Below are 7,469 nucleotides of genomic sequence, written 5' to 3'. Positions count from 1 at the left end.
GGGTCTCCAAGGCTGTAGAAACAGCATCTGTGGAGGACTCTACTGACAAGGAGTTGAAATAATTATTTTAATTGGTATAGTCTGTGACCTCCATTAGGGGAGTAGCCATGTCTTATTGTTTCTGGGTCCCTAGGTCTTGCCCAGAGCTTGGCACATATTGGAGGTTGCATTAAAGTTTGTTATGAAGACCTACAGTCATTCCCCTGCATCTAGGCACAACACCGCCAGGGCACTCCATCCTTCCATGTGTCCTCTCCCCTGCCTTCCAGTAGCCCTCTGGCAGCTCTAACTGATGGGTGGCCTGGGATGTGGAGAGACACCACTCATGAGGTTTAGGCCCTCCTTGCCCACAGGTGCCAGACTAGCTGACCCTCCTCAGGGGTCCTCTATTGGGAGTGGTAGAAACAACTAGTTAGGGTCCCTCCCTCCAACCTATATGCTCCTTCCTGCCAAACAAATAAAGGAGCTATTTCTTTTCCTCCATATTCCCCTTCTGGAGGTGGGGGTGGGGGGAGGAACACTGTCAACTAACAGTGTCATTTCTCAGCTTGTGGTAGGCCAGAGACCGTGCCTGGTGCTCATCCACACAGCCTGTTGCTGTGGCTGCATCAATGTGAGCTGAAATGGTAAGAGCAGCTGCGACACTGGGCACAGAGCCAAGAAATTGGGGGCCCATCCCATGCTTCTCTCCAAGTTCTGCAATCTTCTCATTGCTTATTATTTGGAGCTTCCGCGTGTAATAACAGTGGTATCTATTGAGTGCTTCCTCTCTGGCAGCCACTGTTCTAGGAACACTACAGGGATTACTGTGTTTAGTTCTTTCCCCGAAACTCTACAAAGTAGGCATTTATTACTCCCGTTTTACAGAAGAAACCGAGGCACAGACACCTTCAAATAACTTACCCAAAGCCCCAGTGGTGGAGCCAGGATTAAATTCCACTGGATCCCACATCCCTGACCCCTACCTTGGGCTGGCTCCATAGAGTGCCTGGCCTTAGAAAGTATCTGAGCCTATACCTGGTGAGTCGCCAACCTACAGCCAGCTGTCAATAAACTCCAGGGCTTAGAGCACTGGGCACGGTAGTGGGTACCACCCTCTACCCTGGCTGTGGAGACCACTCCATTTCCCTACATTCCTCTGCCACAGGCAGCACCTTTCACTCAGGCTCAGCAGTGTCCTGGTCACTACTGGGGGAATGAGCTGCGTGTGTGGACAGAGTGGCCCATTCCTTCTTTTGGAAAAATAACCCAAAGTTCCATCCTCCTGGTTTGTCTCACCCGGAACCACTTTATTTATTTATTTTTTAAAATATATCTTTATTGATTTCAGAGAGAGGAAAGGAGAGGGAGAGAGATAGAAACATCAATGATGAGAGTCACTGATCGAGCCCGCAACCCGGGCATGTGCCCTGACAGGGAATCAAACCCCGATCGCCTGGATCCCAGGTCGACGCTCAACCGCTGAGCCACACCTGGCCGGGCATTACCCGGAACCACTTTAAAATCCATCATCCATGTTTCCAGGCTGTGATACCTTAGACAGTCCTTGGACAGGCCCAAGGAAAGACTTTCCAGGTCCCAGCAAGAAACCCCAGTCTAACACCAGCCTGGCAAGGAAAGAAAGTAATGGCCATCAGGGAACTGCCTGGCCATACTCTCTACCTTAATACCTACCTTCCTAGATGACAGAAGCCCGCTTTCCATCCCAACGAGCCCTGCCATGATCGCCCATCAGCTTGCCCCTTGCCCCTTCTTACCTCTACCCTCTCTCTCCCTTCCTCCCCCAGGGCTCTCTCCACAGGAGCTGTGTCATCTCCAGTGAGACTCTATCCCCCTTCCTCCCACCCCTCTACTCAGATCTGGAAGATCCCTCCTCACTGAGTTCCTGTCACACCAAACCGAACCCCTACACCTGCCCCATGACTCCAATCCCCTCTCTTAGGCTCCAAGCCATTAAGGATAAATCTCCAACACCCAGAAAACAGAGGATCCCTTGATCAAGTTCTCAGTGGGCCTAGGGTGTGTGTTGCAGGCCAAGGGTGTGGGGAGACGGTCTGTCTACAGGTTTGGGCCTCTCACTCTCTGTCTCTTCCTCTCAGGCTGAGACCTTCCTCTACCCTTCCCAGGGGCACAAAAGCTGGAGCCCATTTGTATTAATTTTCTGGGCGACTTTGACTCAGAGTCCAGGACTCCTATGGCATGCTAATTTATGCAAACAGAATGCAAATAAATACAGAAAACTATGTGACCCTGGATTTACTGGAAATCAGAGGTTCTCCTGATGGGAAGACTTAGGGAATTTTAGAATCTACTTCCCAAGAGGAATTTAAAAATAGAGTTGCCTCCAGCTGGGGGCTGGGGAGGAATGTGGCTGGAAGTCATTCAGAGGAAGGAGCATAGTCCGGGTTCCATGTCATTTCTAAGTGATTCAGCAAAAGTCAGAGGAAGAGAAAGCATCTGGCCGCCAAGCTGTCTCCCCTTCTCTTCTGTTGGCTCTGAGCTCTGATTCAGCACCTAGCTCTGCCAAAACCACTCCACAGTATAAATGCTGGAGAGCAGAGCACCCAGGGCATCCCGCATTTTTGGAAATGGGCATTTTTGGAAATGGGCATTTTGCTTATATCCCACTTCGTGGCAACACTCCGCTATTTCTTTTTCCCTTTGCATCTCCTATATTGACTGTCTTCTGCTTGTCCCTCATTGCGTATACTTGGTCAAGTGAACAAAATGTTCTGAAACCTGGCCAGGGGTCTGGATGTTCACATAAAGAAGACCTCAGAGGATAGCTGGCAGGTAAGTCAACTCAGGCACAAAGCCTTGGGCACCTCATTTCCAAGAGGAGGGAGGAAAAGACCACTTCAAGAAAAGACAGGAGAGAGAAAGCTGGCCCAGAAGCAGCAGTCTATTCTTCTGACCCTAAACTGAGATGTGGTGAATAGCTCCAAAAGGTAGAAACTGACCTTTTCTTAAAGATTTCAAGAGAAGAAACTATTTTTCCAAAATATTTCCAAGAGCCCACTAAGTTTCATCAGAACGTTTTTTACCTGCATTAACATAAATGCTTGATGCTACCGTGGAAGTCATTTCCTCTGGTTCTTTCCTTCAACCAGAGAACAGCTATTCCTGGCTATTATGGTAATATTCCAGCAAACCCTTAACATATGCCATGGAAAGACCTTAAGACAAACTCCCCCAAGATTCAGGGTCCACCTCATCACTTCCCTGAGAGGCAATCACCCAAACTGAGCCCTCTACCCCCAGGTGATAGGGAACATTATGTATTGATCCTTGTTTCCTTAACTAGAAAGAAAACTTGCTGAAGGCCGACTTTCAACTAGTTAGTATTTGGAATTACCCAGAGGAAGAAAAAAGTACTTACCCGTACATTTAAAAGGGAAGGGTACCCTATGTACCAAGTATGTTTTATATATTATATCTTCTAACTCTTACAACAGTCCCACTAGATATGTATCATTTCCACTGACAGATGATGAAACCAAGGCTAAGGGAGTTAAAGTCATTGGCCCAAGGTCACACAGCTGATGAATGGCTGTGGCAGAACCTTCTACTACCCATTAGTACCCATTTCTCCTTTTCTTTTTAGGCACATGGTAAATGATGTTTTCCAGCCCTCTTTTGTTATAGGCCAGCCATGTGAAATGGGGACAGGAGTGATTTTTGCCACCTCCAGGCCCGGCCCATAAAAATCTTGCAGGTGACCCTTCCCCATCACTATCTAGAAGACCCAGAGCACCACAAAACCATGTGCTTAAGATGGGAGGAGCTTGGCCCCTGAATGACTACATGGAGCAGAGCATCCTTCACCATGACCTCTGCCACCTGTGCTGGACTGTTTGACTTGGACGAAATAAAGCTTTACTGTGTTAAGCCATTGAGATCTGAGCTTATCCTGACTAACAGCATGGTGAAGGCAAGATCTGAAACCAAGTCTATCAAACTCCAAAAACCATCCCCTCTCATTAAGCCATACTGCCACATAATACAACAGAAATATACGATCTAATCCCACATTTCACCTTTCCCCCTCCAATGCTTCTCCCACAATCAAGAGCTCGATTCCTGAAGATTTTAGAGAAAATTGGGTAAACAAAACCATAAAATCAAGCGAACAATCATACTACCTGCTGAACATACAGCCTCATGTCTGGAGAAACCCTTCTACTATTCATGCCAAGAAGGGTTCTCCCTGCTCTACCCGGTTTGGTTCAGTGGTTAGAGCATCGGCCCTCGGACTGAAGGGCCCCAGGTTCGATTCAGGCCAAGGGAACATACCTCGGTTGCAGGCATGGTTGAGTCGATATCATATAAGGACTACACTAGGATCATGTGAAAAAGAAACATATGTAATCAATCAACCTAACAGAAGTAAAGATTAGCCAGCAGTTTGGGCATGACAGAATCAGCTCAGTCTGATTTTTAAAAGAAACAGAGGCAAAGAATCGTTGGTAAGAAGGGAGAAAAGAGTCAAGGGTTTTAAAATTTTCTACTGAGATAGTCATTCCTGCAAGTATAATTTGCAGGGGCGAGCAGACTTCTCCTGCCCCCCCCCCCCAAAAAAATCGCACAAGCACTCATATACCCCTTTGTCCTGGGCTCCACTTCCCAGATTCCCTGAATCTCTGGGATCTCCTGTCTCCCCACTGGCCTGGCAGCAAAATCCCCTTCCTCTCATGGAGAAGGGCTTTTTGTGGTTTATGGTTGGTTTCATGCCCTGGAATTGGACCAAGGAGATCCTGAGGAGAGGCTAGAAATTAACTTTTGTACCCTGCAAAGCTGCAAAAACAGTGATGGAAATGTGGGTCATGGAAAGCTGAGAGCAGGCAGAGATGCCAGTGTGCTGAGATTTCTTCAGAGGCTTCAGAAAACTCTGCCCCACCCCCAGCCTCCATCCCAAATCCTACTCCCTTTACCTAGGAAAACCCCTGCTGAAATCTCACCATTAGAGATACAATGTAAATATTCCTGGGACACAAAATGCCCCATAATGCTCCTCAAGGTGGATGAGTTTTTATGATCCTTTCAAGAGGGCAGACATTGACGAGAAATGGGAGCAGTGTAATGGTAAATTTTGTGTGTCAACTTAGCTGGGCCACAGGGTGCCTAGATATTTGGTCAAATACATTCTGGGTGCTTCTGTAAGGGTTTTCCCCTCTCTATCCTTCCTCTTATCCTCCAATATCCCCACCCTGGGCTTCTTGACTCCCTTTTCATCTAAAAGAAAAGAAACTCAAGAAAACGCTTAAACTGAAACCATATCGATCACTTTCCCCTTCAAGCCAGCTCCATGGCTGAGTCTATCAGTGGCACCGCTTCTCTTAGTCCCCCAGGCACTATCCTCGATGCCTCCTCCTTCCACATCCCGCATCCCTGCAGGAGCTGGGTTCAGACCAATTAACCTCAGATACTTCTCTCTCATCAGGCCTTCCCTGTGACAGCATGAGAAAGGGAGTGACCATTGGGAACCTGGAAGAAAGTTCCAACTCCCCTTCCCCCAGCCTCCCTCAGGACCTGGTGAGCAGAGGTGAGGTCAGGTAAGAGGTAACCCACCTTCAGTCCTTCCCCCTTCAGTCTGTCATCCTCACCCATGCCAGTGTTCCCAGGGCCCAGCACATCCTGGGTTCCTGCCAAGTGTTTGTGGAGTGAATGAATGAATGGACATGAAACTAAAGGTACCAAGAGCAGAGACTGCTGGGTGGAGGAGCCTCCAGTCTCCCTGGCTGGCACACAGTGAGTCATGAGACTCTCCACACCTCTAAGGCAAAGCTCTGAAAACCATTAGCAGGCCATTAGCTCTGACTCAAGCCCAGCTGGCATGGAGTGGACTTTACTCACCCTGCTGCAGAGTGCACACAGTGGGTGCCCATCCCTTAGACCAGCAGCCTCGCCTCCTGCGTCCAACACCCCCAGCCAGATCCAATCTCAGATCTCTGCCATTGTCCTATTTGGGCAAGGGGGTGGGGTGGAAGCTCCTAGTAGGCGGAGACTTTGGCTCACTGCCTATACACCCCCAGAGACAGGCTCACTGTAGGTGGATAAATGTCAAAGGAAGAAAAATGGTGTTATTAACTGCTCATTAGGTGCCAGCATCTTGAACACGTAGAAGTCATTCAGGTCACACAGCAGTTCTGAGAGATGGGTCCTACTCAGCCCATTTTTGCAAATGAGAAAACAAACAAACACAGGCAAAGAAGTTAAGAGACTTCTTTAAGAGTGCACAGCTATTTTTGTAGCAGAAATGTTGGGGTTGATTCATAGCGGGTCTTTTTGCTCTAAAGGCCATGTTCCTTCCAACAACCATAAAAATTAAAATGAATTTGGGACCTGGAGGAGGGAACCCTGATGTCTGGAGTCCACAGAGTCATTGCTCCTCTCTCCACCCCCAGGCTGAATGGGGCAGGGTGGCAGCTCCTCTACTGAGGCCTTGCTAAGGCTGGCTCTCTGTGGCCTCTAAGATGCCCAGGATGAAGAAGGGATACTCCTTCTGTGACCTACAGAGCCTGGGTAGGGTCTAATTGCCAAGAATGGGCCTCCTGATTCTACCCCAAACCCTGAGGGCATCTGCTTTTGCAGGAGAACTTGGGGCCCATAGCAAACAGCCAGAGGCAAAACACAAGCTGCACTCTGGGAAGGTCAAGTGTCCCAGGGGTGAGAGGACAGGCAGAGCCAATGAGTTCGGCAAGGGGACATCATTCGGCACTTGACCCCAAAGCAGGGTGAGCTGGTCAGGAGAGTGTGCTTGGGCAGAGAATTCAGTCAAGATGGAAGCCATCGGAGGACAGGGCCCCAGGCAGGTTTACATTGGCCCACCCAGCCTCCACAAGCTGCTCCCACCCAGCCTCCACAGCATGCTCAATTCTGACAGGCAGCCGACTCGAAAGGAGTCTGCGCTCTGCCTTCCAGAGCTCTATGCCCTTGAGTAAGTCATTTGAGAGCCCCTTCCTCGAGATCATTACACACTTCAGAAGCATCAAATGAGATGGTGCATGAGTGAAGTACTGCCCCACAAAGCATCCGAGAGAAATTAAAAGAAGACACTCCATGAACATTTGTGAAATGGGACTGTTCTGAGTTTGCAGCTTTTATTTGATTGGGTTTGGGTTAAATTCCCCCATATCTCCTCATTCCCCCCTTTGATTTGTACTTGGATGGCTGAGGAATGACAATGAACTTTGAGGGTCCAGTATGTGCTGGATTAGTCCTTCTCAAAGTCTGGACCCTGTACAGACTGTAGCAACATTTCCTGAAATGCAAATTAGAAATGCAAATTCTTGAGAAATGCAAGTTTCTTGATTTAGAAACTGCGGGTGGGGCCCAGTGACTAGTATTTTTAATAAGTTCTCTGATGATGTTGATGCATGCTAAATCCACTTGGCTAAGTGTTTTACATGAATGTCTCATTTAGTTGCAAAAAAGCACAAGGAAGTAGGAATTAATATCTCTGATTTACA

Source organism: Miniopterus schreibersii (assembly GCF_964146895.1).
Source record: "Miniopterus schreibersii genome assembly, chromosome: 19".
Taxonomy (NCBI): Eukaryota; Metazoa; Chordata; class Mammalia; order Chiroptera; family Miniopteridae; genus Miniopterus; species Miniopterus schreibersii.
This window is presented reverse-complemented; position numbering follows the sequence as displayed.